This window comes from Tupaia chinensis, unplaced genomic scaffold (assembly GCF_000334495.1).
Source record: "Tupaia chinensis unplaced genomic scaffold, TupChi_1.0 Scaffold000281_1, whole genome shotgun sequence".
NCBI lineage: Eukaryota > Metazoa > Chordata > Mammalia > Scandentia > Tupaiidae > Tupaia > Tupaia belangeri.
In genome coordinates this window covers 2,756,863-2,779,882 of record NW_006159764.1, presented here as the reverse complement: position 1 = coordinate 2,779,882, position 23,020 = coordinate 2,756,863, and positions in this window count along the sequence as shown.

Here is a 23,020-nt window from a genome sequence, read left to right as displayed (position 1 = left end):
AAAAAAGAGACATAGTGACAGGCACTCTCAACAGGGTCCTTATGCCACAACCTATGCCTCGTCTCAGCCAGCCTGGATTACAAGTAAGTACAAGACAGGCATGCACAGGGAAGACGGGACACAAACCTGGGACTTAACTACATAGGTGCCACATCGCAGAGACATTGCACTACTGCTCTACCACCATCGGGCCCAGAATTAAAATTTTATATCTTACAAAACTATCCACACCCCAACACTACTAGTGCTTTTATCATTTCTCACTCATAAACTTGTCTTCAAGCAATTTTTTTCAACCACCATAAAACTATCAAATAATTTTATTTCTAACATAAAAATATCCCCATGCCACATGTATTCTTAAAGACTTTCATTGATTTCCTATTTTCCAGTAAATAAAATATAAATTCCTTTTGATAATTCAGGACAGAAATAAGACTAATATGGCACTTCAGAAGGATATTTTTACCATGTGGACCATCAGTATGTTGACCATTAGAATAGTTACTGTGTTAGTTAGGAAACTCTACCTGATCTCTTTAACAACTGTTAACCTAAAAAGGAGGCTGAGGAGGTGTAAGTGAAATAAAAATGATTTACTTGAGATGGAACTGCTGAGATGAGCAAATTTCTAATTTCCCAGACATAAGTTCATCTAAATGGTGACCATGAAAACTGGTTTATATAACCAAAGACAAGAAGAGGGGAAATTACAAGCTGGTTGTCAAAATTTTATATCGGTTCATTTAAAAAAAAATGCAGAAAACTGATTACCTATACTTTATTCATTACATCAAGAATTCAACAATGGGAAGAAGAAGGGTTGTGGGGTGTCACACTGTGAAATCTGTAATCCTTCTGCAGAATCACAGCTTGTTTGCTGTAACCTAAATTATGTCTTTTTGGGCAATAATCCCGAGTGGTGTGGGACATAACCAAATTCTCAGATGATGCTTTATCAAGGCCTTTAAAAATACACGGACCTTGTATTCCACTGATTGATCTGGACTACTTTTCCTTCACATTATCAATAACAAGATCCTAATCTCTTCTTAAACTATATTTATTTATCTTATGCAATAAAACTCTAGTTGAAATTGATATTATGCTATGCAATTTCTATATAATTGTACATAACTAACTGCACAGTTATAAACAATTGAATACTATTCAATTATAAGTAACTCGTAGAAATATTTAGCTCTATGTGAAGAAGGAAAGTTTCTATTTTGATCCAAAGTAGAATATTATTTTCTTTCTTCCATTCTTCTTCTTTTTCTCTTTTCCTTTTTCCTTTATTTATTGATTTATTTGTTTTTGGGTTATTCTTCCATGAGCCCCATCCTTTTATGGCCCCATTGGGTCCTCTCTGGAGTCTTCTTTACAAGAGCATTTATTTGTTTATTTATTTTGGACAGGTTTTTCTTTTTTTTTTTTTTTTTCCTATAGGACGTATGTACTCACCAGAAAGACAGAGAAAGACAGGGAGTCAGAAAGTGAGAAGTCATCCCCCCAAGGGGATGGCCATCCCTTCTCCTCCATTTTTCTCTCAGAATCTTGGGCACACACACACGCATCTGGAGTGAGTTTAAGCCACCGGGTCTGGAACTCAAACCATGGTCGACTACATGGGATTCCAGCAACATAGCCATTACACCAACTGCTGGTCCCATGCATCAGCATTTATATACCCATGTGCAGAATAACCTCAATCTACTATAATACACAGGCCTTTTCAAATGTCTTGCTGAGGAGGATTTGCTTCCTCCTGGTAACAAAAGAAAATTCTTAACTAGAAATTTTATTTGCCACCTGGGAACAGTTCTAATAATTACATGATACTGTGGCACTAAATGTTTCCCTCTTTAATTTGAATTTATATATCCCTGTACATATATCTTTATTATCCCTGATAGAGCCCTTGCCTTAGAGACACTGTTCATTTTTTCCAAAACATTGTATAAGATCTCATTTCATTAACTTTACCGGTAAACTTTTAAAAAGACTAATAATGTACCTGATCCTTTATGGCCCAATTCCACTGTAAAAAATAATGTTCAATATCTACTGACCACTACTCTTGACTTTGACTTATATTCTTTATTATTTATGATACTAAGGCTCTCCAGCCTCCTCCCTTAGAACAGAAAATGGAAAATTTATCAACACTCCCTTTTGATATAACCCGCCTTTACAACCCCAGACCTTGTACTGCCTTTTCCTGGACCCAAGAGCACCTTGATAAGCTCTGCCCTTTACAGGAGGTAAACAAGCGAACAGGAACCATTTGAGTTCAGGTCACCTTCTCTGTGCAAGGACTCTCACAGATATAAGTAGAAGAAAAAAAAAAAAGAAAAGAACTCTCAAAACACTCCAAAATGAAACAAATTTTGGTAATTAGCCTTAACCTTTGATTTCACTTGGAGAGATAAGAAAAAGGCCTAAAATTGACTGAGGCCATAGCCATCAAATCACTTAGGGTAATCCCGAAGGCGGGGGACCTAAGTCCCAACCAAGGGCAGGATCTGGTTGGCCCAGATCAGAGCCTTGGCCTCAGGTAAACTAGATATTTCCAATGTGAAAAGCTTGAAATATTTCCAATGTGAGAAGCTCGAACACTGGAAATAATGCCCACAACTGGCATCGTCATATCCCTAAAGGGATTTGTCTCCAGTGCAGAGCAGTTGGCCACTGCAGACAGGAAAGTTCTGAACTCTGAAGGGAACCAGGGATTCCTGGGTCCATAATGGCCTTTGAAACTGAGGAATGATGGGGCCCAAGACCCCCAGTGACTCTCTTGGCCATCTAGAAATTTCATTGGATGAGCCTCAGGTAAAATTAAAGCGACAAGTAAAAAATGTGTACTTAAAAAATATATCATTTTTAATCTAAATCAGAGATTAAAGCTGTTTCCAATAGTAAATTATAATGATAGCAATAATGGTAATAGTAATAGAAGTGGAAGATAGAAACAAAAATTAAAAGGGTGAAACATTTTCCTTAGTGATTGAAGCAGGTTAACTCAATGCCTCAGTGTCTCCCTGGTGCTGGATTGATTCAGTGATGCCTTAATGGAGAGGGACCAGCAGTTAGCGTAATGGCTATGTCGCTGAACTCCCATGTAATCGACGGTAGTTCAAGTCCCAGACCCGGTGGTTTAAACTCACACTGGGTGAATGTGCGTGCGTGCCCAAGAGCCTGAGAAGAGAATGGTGGAGAAGGGATTTCAGCATGGTCATCTCCCCGGGGGGTGATTTCTTGCTTTCTGTCTCTCTCTCTGTCTTTCTGGTGAGCACATAGGCCCTATAGCAAAAACCTCTCAGGTACTTCAACATACTTTATCCTCCTCCTCCTCCTCCTCCATTTTTCTTCCCAGGCTAACTAGCCTCATCTTGACCTTACTACAGATGACTAATTTTTATTTATCTATTTATTTACTTTAGAGATAATTTCTTTGCTATAGGGCACATGTGCTCACCAGAGAGACAAAGAGAAACAGAGAGACAGAAAGCCAGAAATTACCTTCTGGGGGGATGGCCACACTGCAATCCCTTCTCCTCCATTCTCCTCTTGGGATTTTGGATATGCACGCACATGCACCTGGTGTGATTTTGAAGCCACTAAGTCCAGGACTCAAACGTGCAGTTGACTACATGGGAGTCCAGTGACGTAACCATTATGCCATGTGCTGGTCCCTGGCTTTATTTTTCTGTCTCTATCTGTAGATATGGAGATCAAGGGTTGGGCTTGGCCATCCCAATATTCTGCATGGGTACGTCTATCTCAGTATTATGATAAGCTATGCAAATTAGTATCTAGCGCTCTAAGCATCCAAAAAGCATTTATTGAATTATCCTGTAGAAAGTTGAAAACTAAACGTGACTTTCTATGACCGCTAATGGCAGACTATGTCATGAAGACCATGGGCGGGGAGTTGCACTAGAGGGTCAGGGCCGCATTATTCTCTGGGTGCACATGCTAATTCAGAGGATGAAACTAACAAGCCAAGAAGCTTGGATGCCATAGGAACATGGCAACTGGAAGAAGGTGTGCAGAGAGCGTCTGGGTGAGACATGGGAGCAGCCACATCACAAAGAAACTTATTCTGATTTTCAGTGGGACAGCTAAAAACCTAATGAGTTGCCACCACGTCTCCCAGATTGGCCAAAATTAAAAGACCAAAAGCAAAATCGTTGATGAGAATATAAAGACTTTCACACAGGTCTGCTGGGGGTACATTAGTTTAACTACATTGAGAAACGATGTGGAATCATGCACTAAACCTGTAGATATGCACCCAGTGACCCGTAGCCTGCCACTGGCACGCATGTAACAAATCCACAGAGACATGCAGAGCAATGTTCATGGCAGTGTTATCTGTACTAGCCTCCAACTAAAGACAACCCAAACGTATCCGGGGAGTACTATAGAGAAACAAATTCCAATATGTAGATAAAATGGACTATGTAAAGAAGTGAAAATAAAGGAACTATAGGAACATGCAACGACATGAATGAAGCTCACAAGTTTGAGTGAGAAAGTCACAAAATTGTCTGTCAAGGGGACAGACAATGGTGCAACTATAAATGCCATGTTGTCTGAGGCCAACTCACTTGAGCAGGTTACGGAATCTTGTTCACAGACCTTCCTGAGTATACTAGGCAGGTAGGTGCCCATCATCTGGGGCTGGCTGAGATCGAGAATGGATTGTGACATTAAGACCCTCTTTCTTGCTCATGGAGATAATAAATAACTACATTTATAAAATTTTATTCACTAGCAGGCAAGTGCACTCACCTGAGAGAGAAAGAGAGAAAGATAGAGTAGAAAAGTCAGAAGGGTTGCCTGGTGAGGCATGGTCATGTCGCAACCCCTTTTCCTTCATCTCTCCCTCTTTTTGGGATGTTAAACACACATGTACATGCACCAGGCCTGATTTTCAAGCTACTAGGTCCAGAGCTTGAATAACATAGCTGGTCACATGAGATACAGTTGCCTTAGTCAACATGCCACCAGCTGGCCCATAAATAAACTTTAAAATAATAATAATAATTCTGTTTTATTCTGTTTATTGAATTGTTAAAGAGCAGGCAAAATTAAACCATAGTGTTAGAACTTCAATCAAGGACATAATAACTATAAAAGTCAAAATAATAATTATCTTTACAGGTGGGAGTTGGACTAGAGAATGCAAATTGCAGGAGGCAGACTTCAGACATGCAAATGATTTTTTAATTTCTGAACAAGATAGTGGTTACAATGTTGCTTGCTATGTTACAATACAATTTTTGCTTTGTGAGTTTTTGTGTATGTTTTATACTCCCACCCAAATAATCAATGATAATGTAAGTGAAGAACCACTGAAACATTTTGTAAAAAGTAATTACTGTATATAGTGTAGACACCAAGAATAGTGACCTATTTAAAAGACTCACTTTTTTTTTTTTTTTTTTTTTTAGAGATTTTCACTGTAGGGCGCATGCGCTCACCAGACAGACAGAGAGAGACATAGAGACAGAAAGGGAGAAATCACCCCCCAGGGGGGATGGTCACGCCGCAATCCCTTCTCCTCCATTCTCCTCTCGGGATCTTGGGCACGCACGCACATGCGCCTGGCATGAGTTTTAAGCCACCAAGACCGGGACACGAACCGCGGTCGACAACGTGGGAGTCCAGCGACATAGCCATTACGCTAACTGCTGGTTCCCTAAAAGACTCACTTTTTATGAAAGTTAGAACTTTGATTTCTTTCTTTCTTCCTGTAGAGGTTTTTGCCATAGGAGACATGTGCTCACCGGAGAAAGACATAAAGAGAGAGAGCGAGAGAGAAGTGAGAAATCACCCCCTAAGGGGTATGGTCATACTGCAATCCCTTCCCTTCTGCTCCACTCTCCTCCTGGGATTTTAGGCACACACTCACAATGCCTGGCATAATTTTCAGTCTGCCAAGTCCGGGATGGTCAACCACATGGGAGTCCAGCATTTTAACCACTACACCACTTGCTGGTTCAAGATCATTGATTTCCTGAATTGCTATTCTTTTTATGAAGAAGAAAGATGGGCTACCCCATGGCCTGGTGGTTAAGGCAGCTGGATCCCACATGGGCGACCATGCAGTTGGTGTCCTGGCCCACTGGCTGGAAAACATGATGTCAGAACATGTGCAAGTGTGCCCCAAATCCCCTAAACGGGTTGAAGTGGAGAACGAGTTACAAAATGACCATGCCCAATTCCAATTGGGGAGGGGGTGCGTTCTCTCTCTCTCTCTGTCTCCAGCAAATGTACATGCCCTTTGGCAAAATTTTTTTTAAAAAGCATAAAAAAGAAAGAAGAAAGAAGGGAACCAGGAAATAAGGAAGGAGGAGTGGGAGGAAAAGGCATTCTTAAAAATATGAAATCCTTATCTAATGATGTTAGTCACGAGTGTGGCATCAGAATCGGAAAAGATAAATGTTATATTCAGAATGTGTTAGAACTCTCAAAAAAGATATAAGTTACATTGTGAAACAGATGTTATCATGCTGCATTTCATGATGGCAATGAATACACTATTCTCCCTGTAAAATAAAACATTTCAAAAAAATATCGTTGATGGGTCATGTCTGTGATGTGCCATGTACAAGACAAACCAAGGTAGTTGAATCCAAGTTTTCTGTCCTATACCCTCTATGCTCACCCACTCTTATCCCACAAGCTTTTAAAGATATTTTTATTATTTTTAAATAAACAGTGTACCTATGTCTTAACTATAGAACTGTTTCCTGAATCATTCTTAAAATGATCCACATGGCATTTTAGTGTAATCCAAGTAACGTAATCTGTAGAAAGTCAGTCAGAGACACATAGAAGAGTCACAAGTTTTGCTAGACACTTCCTTTTGAAGCAGGAAGTATGACTAGCACCATCAGGACATGACTTATTTTTCCAGAAACCACATGTTAGAAGGTAAAGATGTAAAGAACACTATGCAAAAAAAAAAAAAAAAAAATTAATTGGTTCTCTTTTTGATCCAAATACATGAGTATTACTGCATAAAGAGAAGTGGTTGTATGTTATTTAAAGGTGGTATCTCTGGAAAGAAAACATAGTGCCTATAAAAACTCAGCAATTACCTTTATCTCAATTTCCTTTCTCGGTTGAGGAAAGCAACCTTCCAATTACATAATTCATGTCGCAACCACAGAGGATAGCTATGTCCTTCATTTTCACTTTTTCTGCTATCACAGAACTTGAAACTAAGAAACAAATAATAATTTTAAAATGATGATGGGTCTCCAAGCTAAGTCAGGTATAGATGAAGTTTATTCTCTTCTTATTCATAACAAATATTCTTTAAATCTCCCATGAAGAAAGAAAATCACAAGTAACTAAGGTAGATGCAAATCCCTAAAGAGGAATGTGACTCCCCAGTCCAAGTGTGGACTGTGCAGAGTGACTTTTGCTCTGAAAGTACAGCATGAAAGGGGAGAAAAAATGCAGTAAGTTTGCAGCAGAGAAATTGACAGATGCTCCCCCAGCCAGAGAGTTACAGCTGATATTAACAGTGATAAGTCACATTGACAGTATGCACCCTGGATGTGATGTGATGAAAATGCCACTTAACGTCATAGTCTGCTTACACAAAATATATTCTACTCTCAACATGAGAGAAATAAGTGGAGGACATGCTACAAAAACCTGACTAGTAGCCCTCAGACCTCGTGAGATCATCAAAAACAGTTGAGACTAGCAAATAGCATAATGGTTACATCTCTGGACTCCCACACAGTCTACCACAGTTCAAGTCCTGGACTTGGTGATTTAAAACTCATACTGGGTGCATGTACATGTGTGCCCAAAATCCCAAGAGGAAAATGGAGAAGGGATTGTGGCATGGCTGTCCTCCTTGAGGGGTGACTTGTCACTTTCTGACTTACTATTTCTCTCTGTCTCCCTGGTGAGCACACACACACTATAGCAAAAATCTTTCTCAAAAATCAATCAATCAATAAATAAAATAAAACAACAAACAGTATTTCTGTGATATCTGCCTAACCGTCATATCCAAGATGACACATAATTACTACGTACAATGTGATATCTTGGATAAAATTCAAAAATAGGAAATGAATATTAAGAAAACACTGAGAGAGCCAACCCCATAGCCCAGTGGTTGAGTCGCGGCATCTCCCATGGTCAGACATGGTTCAAATCCTGGACCCCGCAGTTTGAAAAATGTGTGGGTGCAAGCCCCACATCCCGAAAGGATGGAGAAATGTTGAAGAAGAGATTATAGTGATAGGGTGACATCCCACTGAAGAGGGCTTTGTATCTCTTTCTCTTTGTCTCTCTCTCTCTCTTTCTCTTTTTCTGTTTGTCTTTCTCTTTGTCTCTCTCTCTCTCTCTCTCTCTCTCTCTCTTTCTCTCTTTCTGTTTCTTTTTCTGGTAATTACAAGCACCCTCTGTCTATTAACAAAAGGAAAAGAAAAACCTGAGCAAATCTTAATAACATATAAAGTTTTGCTCATAACAACCTATCACTATTTGTCCATTATTTGTGACTAATATACATATCAATAAGGTATTAATAATAGGAGAAAATGTATTACATATAACTCTTGTGTTATCTTTGCAATAATTTTGTAAGCCTAGAACTCTTTTTAAATTACAAGTTTATCTTAAAAATAGGTGTTGTCTATTCAAAACCCAGAGGAATTGTGACAAAAGGTCTGGAGACAGGCATGTGGGGATGCGTTCATCAAAGTGTGGAATCATCAGTACTGGACATTCAAATAATAGTACGACTATCCTTAGTGCTATTGTATCCTCCATAATACTACTGTTGTGGCTATCCTTTTCCACTTTTACCCACCATATAGTATCATAGAGCTGATTTTTATTTTAATTCCCCCTAGGGCTTTTCCACTTACCCTAAGTAAAAGTGGTTATTCTGAGGGAAAGGGGGAATTCATTAAATCTCTTGCCATAAGTCATCCAAGATTGTGTAGAAATTCCCTGAAATTTGATTCTTCTTCCACTCTTCTGAGAATGGGAAACTGAGTAAGTGTTGTATAAGGAATTAAAGTTCAATAAAAAGGATGTTTTCTAACTTTGATGGCACCTAGTTAGCATTAACGAGAGACACATAAAAAAGTCGCTATTCTGTTTGAACTCTCCATATAGAATGTACTTTATGGTCTGACTTTCCCAATTAATTGCACTCTTTTATGAATCCCCAGAGAAACTCACAGACCTGTCCTCACCTGCTAATTAGGAGGCCAGCAACGGGCCGCTTGGATTTCTGGAGTACCTAGCGTGAGGAAGTGTTTAGTACCAACTGTTACCTTTGGGGTGTTCTGTAAATAATTTTTAATGGACAAGAAATTTTTCATAATGCTGCTCTAGAGGAGTACTAAGATCATTGAAGAAAAAGCACATTTTCTATTACTATTGCCATCTGCCATCCACCTGATGTAGAGACAGGAGAAAGATTCTGCATATTGGGAATTGGGAAACCAAAGCTATTAGCTTAATTCCACAATGGTGGCCTGGTGTTTTCTTAAAGATTTGATGTTTTGAATCTATAAAATAGAAGGAACTGAATTAATATCAAATAGCAAGCCATAAGCCCTACACGGGAGTTTGCTACAGACTCAAGTTTTCTGTCCAGCATAACTCACAGGGCAATTTAGCTGACAAAATAGGATTTCTTTGTCAGCTCTATAATCCTTTGCAAATATTGGGCCTTATCATTAGTACTGTTGCTAACCTGCTGAAGGTAAATAAGGGTAAGCTCCAGGAATTTATTTTGGGTGTAAACACATTGCCTGGAAACAATACCTTTTTCCTTATATTTTCTACAGTGTTACAACAAAAAATTGGAACAAAAGATTCAGAAATCTACAAACATTTTGTATAAGAGAATATGTAAATATTGTGATTTTGAGTATATCAAATGGAATATATATATAAAATGTTTATTTACTTTATTCAGAACAGAAAATAAATAAATAAAATGACCTAAATGTTCAGCATAAGAGAATCAATTTGGTAACTTTTGTCCCACTCATAAAGTGAATTATCCTGTAGCCCTTTAGTACACTTATAAAGTAAGCTTCATAACATAAGCCAAAGGGAAAATAAGATTGAAAACGTAAGCTGCTATTTGAGCAAACTATGTGATTTCAACTCGTTAAAAGAATACTTCATAAAAAGCTGGAAGAAAATAAACCAGGCCATTGTCATCCTGGTATCCTTAACTGTAGGTGTCATCATAACGTATGTCATGGGGCTGTTGAGTCAGGGAGGCAATATAGCACAATGGATAGGTCTTCAGAGTCAGAAACAGAGGGCACACTTAAATTGGTAATTGGAGTAATTTAATAACAGAACTAGTCACCAAGTGTGGCAAGAGTAGAAGAAAACATAAAAGAAAGAATAGTGAGGACTCATAAAAGCTGGGGTGATTATCTCCCTTGAAGTTAGCAAATTCCAGAAGCAGAGATCAGTGTGAGGAGATTGGTTCACAGCAGCTTGACCTGTTGAGTGTAGCTGTCAATCTAGAGCAACCCAACAGAAAGAAGCCAGAAGTGTAAGCCCCCAAGAGCAACTCTCTCCCTGCTTTCTGCGTAGATCTGACTCCTTCCTTGAGTAAAGCACGGGATGAAGAAGGGTGGAGGTCACCAGATCAAAGGAGTGATATCACACAGTTCATCTCCGTTGACCCTTTGCTTCCACTATTGTCCTTCAACCCGAACACTTCCGGGTTATACAAAGTCCTGCCAACTGCTTTACCTGCAAGAGGGTTTGTCAGTTGAGGTTCAATGTGAAAGAGAAGGTATTCTGGAATTGCATATATGGTTATACCGGAAGAAACACTATGTGCAGAAAAGTCAGTTTGATTCCTGAAATACATGTCTATTCCTGGAATAAGGAAGGGTTCCAGTATAATCAATGTGTCGCCAGTTGTTCTTGTGAAAAAAGGGAAAAAAAGAACCAAACTTGATAAAACAGTGATAGAAAGCTCTGAGGAAAGAGAAGAGTGAGATACTCCAACTCTCCCAATAGGACTTCTTGGCATGGCTGACTGTCTCAACATATGACCTCAGTCTTGCCAGGCAACCTTACCCACGAGGCTCTCTGTTTCCAGGTTCCAGTAACCTTTCTCCTTTTTCTTTTTTTTCTCTTCCACCCTGCTGATAACATGCACTATCTTTTGTAGGGTTCCCAACACCCTGCTCAGATGACACTATATGGACCTTTTATGAAACTCTTCTCAAATACTCACTTTGAGTTTAGCATTTGAATATTTTTTTGCAGTTCTGATTGATAGAATAATTGGAACCAGAAGTGATCTCAGGAAAGAGATTGTAAAAATGCAACCCTGTGATTGGATTGCTTATATATTTGGAGATAATGGGGATAATCCTTCTGCCAGAAAGAAATGAGTGATGAATAATCCATGGCAGGTGGTAGAATGACAATAATTCAAATGGTTGCTGGTGGTAACTTGATGTTTTAGTCTGCTTAGGCTGCCATACAAAATTCCAGAGGTTTGGTCATTTAAACAACATAAATTCATTTTCTCACAGTTCTGGACACTGGGAAGTCCAAGATAAAGATGCTAGCATGGTTAGTTTCTGGTGAGGCTCTCTTCCTGGTTTGCAGATGGCACTTTCTTACTGTGTGCTTTCATAGCCTTTCTTAGTGGTGTGCACAGAGAAAAACTTACCTCTTCTTATAAAGAAGTCACCAGATTTATTGGTTTATGTCCCTACCTTAATGCTTTAACCTTTATCAGGTCCTCACAGGTTATATGTATGTCCAAAATACAGTCACAGACCCTGTCTCCAAACACAATTAGGGCTTCAACAAATTTTGAAATTGGAGACACAAACATTCAGCCCACAGCACTTGGAATGAAGTATAGAATGAAGAGAAGAAGGGAAAAGATCAGGTAGCTGTGCACCGGGTACTGTTGCAACAATAATAACCAAAACATTGATGACAAAAGTGGTGACATAACTGAACTTTTGAAGTCCTAGAAAATGTACAAGAGGTAAAGAAGTTGAGATGTGTGGCTATCCAAAAGAAAATGCAAGTAGACAATTAGAAAGCTTCTTTAGGAGCTTTGAAGAGCCTTTCATCTCCTGTAGCTGGGAAGCAGAGTGGGCTGAGAACCAAGCACAGGGCCTGATTTTAATGCTGAGACTTGCAGTACCAATTATATGCTCAAAGCAGCCAGTGAAAGGCATTGGAAGAGAATGAATGGGATATTGAGACAGGGATAAAAACATGTGAGCAGTTATAGAGAATACTGAAAACTATTAAATTTCAAATATTTTTGAATCTCCCTTGCCAACTAGGTATACTCATTCTCACTTCATGATAGAACAAGCATTTTCTGAAATAAAAAATATTTCAGTGTTTGCAGTTAGACAGTTGACTCAAGGCCTTCAGATCTATAATGGGAGTCACATTTTTAGATAGTCAGATACAGCAGTACAAAATTCGACCCCAGAAGAGATAATATATATGTATGTGTGTGTGTGTGTGTTTATATATTTAAAGTAGGATTTCATGAATATTACCAGAGTAATAAGGATACTAAGAAAGGTAGTGAAGCAAGATGAAAGAAAAAGTTTGATGGTTACTTCTTTGACAGCAATAGGTTTACCCAAGATTTGGAATTTAACGTGTTGACTTGAGCATGAAAACTCTACAAGGTTGGATAATTTAATCTTGAGCTCAGTTCTGGCCTATAGTTAATGAGGTTGAAATGCCAGAACTTTGGTGCATACTGTGGTCTTTCTATTAAAAGTGTTCTCCATAAACCAGCAGCATCCCCTGAGAGCTTCTCAATAATATGAAATCCTTGGCCCCAAACTCAACCTATTAAGCCAGAATCTACATTCTAATAAGATCCTCATGTGATTTGTATTCACCTTGAAATTCAAGCACTGTAGGTAAAGACAATAATCCAAAAGTTCAACTTGAGCAAACTGCACAACTAATCATAAACCTGTTCGAGGACAATTTTCCATCTTTCTCATTTTAGCAGAAAAAATGTCCTGTGAACAGGAGCTCTGACTGCTTTTGTTCAGGACTATTTTTCAACTTTTTCATGGATATTTGTATAGTGAATAGCCTTGGGAGACAGACTAACTGTTCCCTCTGGAGCAAAAGTCAGAGACGCTCACCATCTAGTATAATAAAGTTAATGTCTCCTGCTGGAGCAAAGGCAGCCAAGTTTGTTGCCATAAATGACTTGGGTTCTCTAAGCTCAGAGTTTCTCTCTCATACTTCAAATCAATGCATAAGCAGATATCCATTCTTTGTCATATCACCGGGAGACTGAAACAAGGAAATGCTGATACTCTGACTATTGTTATTTGCTTTGAGTAATAAAGATTTGTGTTTTATGCAGGAGTCTCATGTCTTCTGCCGGTACCCATAGATAGGTGACCTGATAGCTTGCAAGTAGGATCAAGTTACAAATCGTTCTCAGGTCTTGACAGTTATATCAGTACAGAAGAGTTGCTGATGGGGACACAGATTTATGACAGAAGAAAAAAAAAAAAGAAGAGGGCCTGTCAACACAATAAATGGGATATAAAGCAAGGCTATGAGAAGGGCTAGAATATTTTGTCTAAATTGCATGTCAACCAGCCTCCTATTCATTGAAGTTGAAGAGGAAGAAGTGAGGAGGTGGTTGTAGGTCAAGTATGAGTAAAATATAATGAAAGAGAGAGACCCATCTGGAACCCTCATTGAACTAACTCCCCTGCAAATGCCCAGACTTCCTCAGGAGTACGCTGGTTAGCCTCAGGTAAGACCATCCCACTGTCACAACTAGTCTGGCCTGAGTGGCAAAAGCTTCTGACCCCAACAGAAAACAGCCCCAAAGAAATGAATATATGCTATATATATAAACAGGGAAATCTATGACCACTATTGACTAAAGCCAGGTGATTCCTCAAAACTTGGATTACTATGTTTAGGGAGGTGAGGAAGTAGAGTATGCAATGCCTTTTTAAAATTATTTATTTATTTATTTATTTTGCATTCAATCACTGTGTATGATTATAGCATTCCACATGAATTTTCCCAATAAGAATACATTGCATAACGTCTAGGTCGTTTTCAGATTAAACCCCCCATGTAGTCTAGAATGCCAACCTTCAGTCTGTTTGAAGGAGACAGAAAAAAGTTTTCAGAGACTTTTGCAATAGATACCGGCTGTTCTAAAGAAGCTTTGGCCCTCACTTTTGCCTGAGACAATCCATCGTGGTAATTCCTATATTAGGCATCAACTAACTGAGCTCTTATTGCTCCAGATTGGGTTTAACTATACATGAAGATGATTCACCAGAGAATGAGAAACTGACTTAAGGAAATGTCAATACACTTTTGCTGTCTTCCCCATCCCCCTGGAAACCTTCCTTTACCCATATTTCTAGAACCAGGAAATAATTTAACACACGTTCTCATGACAGTAAGAATGAAAACGTCCCAAATTAATGTGGACTGTTTTAAAAAGTAGCAACTGTGCAACTGAGGCTTGTCAGCCCAAAGATACACCGAGCCCTGGAGCCCTAACCAGAAGGAATGTAGCTCTGGTTGCTGGGTAAAGGGTTCTCCACCGCTGGGTCAGACAGTTCCCAAAGTAGTGAAGACCTTCCTGCTCCATATACAGCTGTGAGTGAGCTGAAAATATTGGCAATTTTTTTGTTAGAGAGGTGAGCTGCCACAGCATGACTGGAAACTTAGTGTAAATGTGTCTTGCATCTTGGCAAGAGCTCCCTTCTTCTCTTCTTTTCTATTCCAGTTAATTTAAGAAGATCAAAGTGAGAAGTTGCAGTTTTGTTTTCCATGGAGGAGCCAGAATCTATAAGCAGCCATTTGAGTATGTTTGGGAAATTTCATAGAGGGAGGGATTCAAGTTTAACTTTCCATCACGACATAGTTAGGAGGAACCCTGATTTTCTTGCTATTTAACAGCATATTGAAGTTTTAGCTTTGAACGCAATCAGATTTTTGGCATGTGGTTTGACCTCGAAGTTAAATCTTTCTCATTTTAGTTTTCCTCCTTGTACATTGAAAACATTAACAATTCCTGGTCTACAGAAATATCATGATGATTAAATGTGATAATGTATGTAATAATTTTAGCATCTTGGCTTGTACACAATATGGTCTATTTTCAATAATCATTACCTATTATGTAAAATACATAAAATGTACTAGATGTATAGTATCACAATTTTTTTGCCACTGATGAGGGCCAGAGGGTGGCAAGATGGTTGAGATACTAGATCCCCCACATGGCTGACCATGGTCCAAGTCCCAGAGCTCGTGGTTCGAGAATCATGGCAAGCACATGTGTGTGCATGTCCAATGTTCCAAGAGGAGAATGGAGGAGAAGGAATTTCAGTGTGGCCATCCTCCCCTGGGAGTTGATTCTTCACTGTCATTCCATCCCTCACTTTCCCATTGGGTGTGTTTGCATACACACTATGGCAAAAATCTAAAAAAACAAAGAAAGAAAAACTGCCACTGATAAGTTATGGTAAACAATGTCCCCTACCATTGCTACCCTAAAAATGCAGTTGGTAACACAAATGATCATTCTATTACATAATTAGTATAAATACTATATTCTAGAAATTTGATGCAAACATCTTCTTATGTGTCATGTGAATACAAATGTAAACCAGGCAGCCATTAAAATGATGATGTAAATCAATTTATATTGACATCAAAAGATGACTATGAAGTGCGGTTTAAAAGAAAAACAGCAAGTTGCAAATTTGCAATGGTAATACGATCATATTTATATAAATGCAGATAGGTAAACAGAGAGTAGGGGAGTGTACATGTCTGCATATATGAATAGAAACTAGTCTAGAAAGATACAGTATACATTTTAACTGGCTATATCTTGGGATGAAATTAGGAAATAGTTGTACTTTCTTTCATGTATTTTTGTGCTATCTAAATGCTTTGCAACAAACATGGTTTATATAAGGAAAAAAAAACATTTCATGCAGTTCTCATTATAAATAAGTATATATCTATTTGGCACCTGTTTCTCTGAAAGCCAAACAGTAAGTGAGCTGATATGGAAGCAATGTGTAACGGTTTATACTTTCTATTATTTTTCATATATTTCTCATATGTCACTCCCCAAATACTTATGACTACATGGGACAAACATAATCCCATTTAAACAAGTTAAAAAGGACAGAGACTCCAATATATTTTATTTAATCCTCCCAAACAAACAATTGTTTAGCAACAGTTACAAATATAGGGATTCCTGGTTCTTAATTCATATTCACTACCTTTTCTATTACTTTACGAAATCACGTATTAATAGTTTGTATGAATGTGCACTGAGAGGAATGAAACAAAACTACATGTCGATGTGCTAGTTACTGTATTCAGTTTCTATCAAATAAAACAAGATATGGGAAAGAAGGGTTAAAATAACTGTAACCCGTCCCCACCTTTCACTCACAAGATATCCCTGTGGGAAAGATGAGAAGACAGAACTCTGTCTCGTCTGATGTTCTTGTCAATCATTTGCTGGACTTGTAGGTAAAGAGAATAGTAATATTTGCAGAGAGGAAGCTCTTTATTCATAAAACGTTACCTATAGGATGCCCCTGGCTTAGCATTGCTAATAGACAATATATATGCAGTCTATCGAGTTATGAAATGTGACTTCTTGCACTGCATTACATAAGCTATGGTATAACAAGGGGAAAGCTGGACCAGCCTATACTGCACTGGTTAAGCACTCTGCACTGGGGGCCAGGTCCAGGTAACTCACTGGCCTTCAAATTTGGTGATCTGAAAACACACAAGGTACATGGGTGTGTGTGCCCAATATTTCCATGGGATGGAAAAATGGAGGAACGGGGACTGCAGTGTGACTCTGATTCTTTGAGGGTTGCTTTCTTTCTGGCAAGTACAAAGGCTCTTGGCAATAAACAAGCAAACAAACAAACAAACAAAAAACAAATAAATGAATAAAATAGAGAGCACTAGCATTCTGGTGCGTGAGGGATTGATCTCTCATTCGGAGACTCTATCTGCTCTCAGCCAGGAAGCCGATGTCCCGTGTGAGAGAAAGGACTTGAGCAACTGCTCTCCATATTCCAAACTGCTCCCTATTTTCTCTGAGCCAACTGATTGTCTAACATTCACAATAGGCAAAAGGTTTTGATTTATGTGAATCCAATTTGAAAATAAAATATTTTGCATGAGTTAAAATAAAAAAGAGAACCCCAAACCAAAATATATACTATTAATACCTTGAGATTCAGAAATGCAAAGGGAGAAAGAACAGCTAATGTAGAACGAAGCACGTACCGAGTGCTTTGTCCATGTTGTGTCCCTATCATGTCTTCTCTGTGAGGTAGGTAAAATCATTGCCATCTTCATGTAAAATTAATGAGGTATGAAGAACTGAAAACAAAACAAAACCCTCTTAGATTACCTAACTACTAAATTAGGAATATGGAATTCAACCTAGATCTTTCTCTCTGCTACCTCCTGCTATTTCATAGGGGGTTAAGTCTTCAATCTTACATTCCATGGATTAAATTTAAGATCCAGATTTCTATTTTAGGACCTGATGTTAAGTCTCAAGAGTATTCGAAAGCAGCTCTCTAGGTTTTTCAGCCTTGTACATATCTGCTTCGAAGCTTCCTGTGTCCAAGTAACTTCACTGCCTTTGGTTAGAAGTCTTGCACTAGGATCCTAGACTCAACAAGATGAAATAGTTCCCTGTCTAATAAAAGTTTCTTTGATGGCACTCAGCCCACACTCTTAAAAAGTCACTTTTAATTACACTTTGACATTTACTTTACACCAAGGAAATAAATAAATAAACCCCATGACTTTTAATGAAATGAACATAGGTTTTGCCCAGTAGCAGGTCAAAATTGAAAGAAGTCATCTATAAAGCTTTTGAAAGAGTTTGAATGAAATTGCTTTGGGTTTTCTTTTTTTTTTTTTAAATCAAAAAATAAAATGATACTTCTGTGCTCCATAGGTGGAATTATTTCCTTCTTTTGACATATGATCCAGGGGGATTTGTAATGCTTCTGTAGAAAAATAAATTCTAGAGAGGCTAAGATGATGAATAATTACAAGTAACAGAGTTTGCTTCTTTTGATGTTATTCCTAGTAACTTCTAATTCTGAATAAATAAATCTTTCTGAGAACAGAAGGACAGTTAAAGAGTAGGCATAGGTAGGAGTATGTCATGTTATAAAACTCTAGGATTCATCCATAAGGTGAAAACTTGCCATGAAACCAAAATCCACAGGTGAGTAGATAGCATCATTCCATAAACAAGGTCATTCAAACCACATTTTTAGAATTATACTTAAACAAATAACTAACATAAGAAAAAAGATAATTCTCATATTACTCCCTGATTTTTACTGTTTCCAACTTTCAGAGGGCTCCTTTGTGAAAGACAAAAGAATAGTCAAAGAATTACAGACAGAAAAAAAATTAAATCACAGGTAGTCAAAATATAAAGCTCCGGTTGACCTACCTGGTCTAGGCCCTTTTAGGTAAATATCTCTCTAATATGGCAAAATTGATTGGTTTAGCTGCTCTTTTTGTTTCTGCATAAAATAATAGTTGTTCCAGTCATCTCATTCACAATGAGCTGATCTGATTAACGATACAGTTCTTTTGGTGTTTTTTGTTTTGTTTTGTTTTGTTTTGTTTTGTTTTGTTTTGTTTTGTTTTGTTTTGTTTTTCCAGTGTACAAAGTGGTTATAGAAGAAATACCTGGTTCATTGGTTGCTATCCCAATGATGGGATGTACTTTCATGCTAAAAATTCTTTTAGAAAGATCAAAGTCATTGACTCAATTAATTATGAAGGTATGTATGATTTGCTTTTAAGAATTGAGGAAAAAATCTCCCTCTGATGTTCAAACATTGAGCAGAGCATAATTAGGACAGGTACCTAAGTCTTTTGGCCTATTGCAATCTACCATCCCTGGCCTTTTTCCTTAAATAGAGACCCTGAAGGTGTGATCTTTCCTCCAAGACAATACTCTTGTTATTCATTTTAAATTTTGATGTACCAAGTTAAAAACATGACTAAAGAGTGATATATTGCCCACATTTATTAAGCAGGGATGTAAAGTTATAGAAATGTGAAGATAGAGACCAGCAGTTAGTGTAATGGCTATGTCGCTGGACTCCCATGTAGTGGACCACAGTTCGTCTCCCAGACCCGGTGGCTTAAAACTCACTCCAGGTGCTTGTGCGTGCATGCTCAAGATCCCGAGAGAATGGAGGAGAAGGGATTGCGGCATGGCCATCCCCCCCTGGAGGGTGATTTCTCGCTTTCTATCTCTCTGTCTTTCTCTGTCTGTCTGGCAAGCACACGTGCCCTATAGCAAAAACTTCTCAAAAAAAAAAAAAAGAGAGAGAGAAATGTGAAGATAGATAGCTACACAATGAGACAGAGGAAGAAAGAGAATCTCTTGTTCAATATTTTTCCTAGTGAACCAGAGAATCGAAGTCATGCCTGAATGATATGCTCTTCTAAGTAATGCAGTCAGTATTTCAGCATCCCTTTTTTCTTCCCTGAATTTTTTTGCTTCCACAATTCCTATATGAAAATAAAATTAGCTACATTATTGAGTGTGATTATCAGTCACGAGACAATTAAGTCTTCCCAATGCTTTTCTTGGGACACATCTTAGACCCTCAGGATATTTTGCTATAAAAAAGTGACACATCCTTGAATACAGTTTCCATCTAAGTTGTTTAGTTTAAAGGTAACAAGTTCAAAGACCATAGATGTTAAGTACAAAGAAAGAAAATAATGAAAGAGCCATTTTATTATATCAAACCTGAGTAAACGTACTATTTTCTTAAGAATCTTCATGTTTCCAATATATTCATCAAAGTAGTCTTTTCCTCTTTCTTCCAATATCATTTCATTTTCCCAAGTACTTTTTTTTTTGTTGAAAGGTTTTTGCTATAGGGCGCATGCACTCGCCAGACAGAGAGAGACAGAGAGACAGAAAGTGAGAAATCACCCCCAGGGGGGGATGGCGATGCCACAATCCCTTCTCCTCCATTCTCCTCTCCAGATCTTGGAAACGCAGACACATGCGCCCAGCATGAGTTTTAAGACACCGGGTCCGGGACGCGAACTGCGGTTGACTACATGAGAGTCCAGTGACATAGCCATTACACTAACTGCTGGTCCCCCCATGTATTTTCATTGAAATTTAGCTAATCTAAAACTGAGTTATTTTTCTAATGTAGATTACTTCCTCTCTAGCTATCTTGACCAAGCGAAGGACATAACCATTAACTCAGACATCCAAAGGATCTGAAAAACTTCGATTTCTCTTTGACTTATCTTTCCCCTCACATATCACTTCCACTCACCTGCTAAGACCAGTGTTTCACGTTTTCTGTGTGGCTCTTCTGTATTTCTTCTTTCAACCTCCATTGCATCACCTGCGTCTCAACCCTCACTTCTCATCTAGATTAAGGCAATGGCGCATGAACAGATATCTCTGTACCTCTTCAATTCTTCCTCTTTTCAGTCGCCAGGAAAAAAATTCTAAAAACAGATTTTGCTACTCCCTGTTAAAAATAATTTACGAGTTTTAGGGCACTCCTTCCTTTACTAAAGGGCAAGTATTTTATATGATGTTCCCTATCTTCTGAGCTCTGCTACACAGGCTTTGTTTCTTGGGGAGAAACATCAATGTTCTCTAGTTTATCTTTCTAGAAAATAAATATTATAAAAATAAAAGTTATTATATAGATGCGTGAATATAAGCCCCTTGTAACAAGTCATATGAAGCATATTTTGGACTGTAAGATTGTCATGTAGGAGGGACCAGAGATGGGAAAGCAATAGCCATGAAGAATGAGTGAGCAAAAGGAGAGGTTGGGCTGTGATGCTGTGGTTAACAGACCATTGGTCTATCCTGCCGAGTGTTTTGAAGCTGAAGTTGTCGCTTACGTTTTTTCGAAAGTGGAGTGAAAGGCTAATTTTAGTTGTCCCCACATGGCACAGTCATTGAATATCGGCTGCCCCTGGGGAGGCATGACCTGAGTGTAAGGACTTCCTTCATGTGAGGGCAATTTCTAGAAAGAGGATTTTAGTGTGGAGCCATCAGCTATCAGTACTCCTGACAGCTGAAGGAATGAGTGCCTCAGTCCCTGTCGTCTGGCACCTCAGGCTTCTGGGTACCCCGTGCCTGTGCCGGGCACGGTGATCTAGACTCACTGTCTGCTGCGTGGCTTCCAGCCTTGCAAGGCACTCGTTTTACTGATGCTCCACAAGGACTGAGCTACTACTTCTTTCCCTGCAGTTATTGTGATTTAAATTGACTCCTGACATGACATTAATGACGATCAAATTGTAAATGAATATGAGGATCAATGCTAAAGATGACCATCCCAATGCCCTACACAGCCTGATCATGATTCCAACACACACATAAAGAAAATAAAAACAAGAATTAAAGAAATGATTGACGTCCAGCTGTGTTGAGAATGTGGATGGTTAATGAGATAAATTTGCTCATGACCCCCTTTCCTAGGATTTCTATAAATGGAGGCTGAGAACTTCGGCTTTCAGAGAGCATTTGAGAAACTGAAATGTCCTTGCCTTTGTTCAATCCCATTACTGTCATGTAATCCCATTATTACTCTCCGTAAGAGATTTTCTGACGTAGTGGATGTTATGTTTGAGTTACTAAAGTCGATCAATATTTTAAACTTAATCTTGAATCTATTTTCTGTGTTGAGTTATTGGCTGAAATTTTACAAATAAATATTATTGATTTATATATATTGGCTATCATAATTATTAATATATTATACTGTCATTATGCCTTCTTGATTTAAATGCAACTAGGATTTTAAGTAGAACTATTTACTTGCCACTTATATAACTTAAGCTAAGCATACAAAGAATTCAGAGACTTGTTCTTTTCCTTGAGGGGAGGAGATGTTTTTGCTATAGGGCACGTGCGCTTGCCAGAAAGACAGAGAGAGACAGAGAAACAGAGAGACAGAAAGCAAGAAATCACCCCCCATGGGGATAGCCATGCCACAATCCATTCTTCTCCATTCTCCTCTCAGGATCTTGGGCATGCACACACACGTGTGTGAGTTTAAGCCACTGGATCCAGTACTCGAACCATGATTGACTACATGGGAGTCCAGCGACATAGCCATTACACCATCTTCTGGTTCCAAGACTTGTTCTTAGATGATTGTGTGAAAGCGTGAATGAGGAAAGCCTCCTCATACACACACTACTCTGCAAGGAGCCCTCAGTTCCCCACTACATAAACACCAATGGAGAGAGACTTTGTCTAAAATCTCCGTGGAAAGAGACCTAACTAATGAAATGACTGCAATAAAACTGCAGCGAAGGAACTTTAGAAAACAGAATGAGTGTGCAGATTTTTTAAAGTTCTGAGATCAGAGCTGACATGGCATTCTCAAAATTTTAGATGAAGACAAAAAGATATGTCTTTTGTCTATTTTTCAGCTTCTGACACTCACAATCACACATACATTTCACAGCCGTATATATCTTTTGGTCCCTGGCTAGCCTATATTTTTATCCTCTTATTCCCTACTGGCTTCTTCCCCACAGCTTATAAATATGGTCAAGTACTTCTCAGAATATGAAGCTCCCTTATCCTTTTGTCCCTAAGTGCCCTTTGTTCCAAAACTCTGAGCAGGATGGTTTGCGGTTGATCGACTCAATTGTTCTCTTCCAATTTACTCAATCCAGCATTAAAATTAGGGTCTCACTGCAAATACTCACTAAACTCTTTCAAACTAAGGTCACAATGATGACCTAACTTGCAAGTCCAATGAGTCTCTATTGTCATTATACTTCTCTATTGAACTCAGCACTGTTGATCATATATTTAATTCGTCTTACACATAAATACACACACACATACATACATATTTTAGAAAAACATGAAATAATGGAGCTTTTAAATTAAATTCAT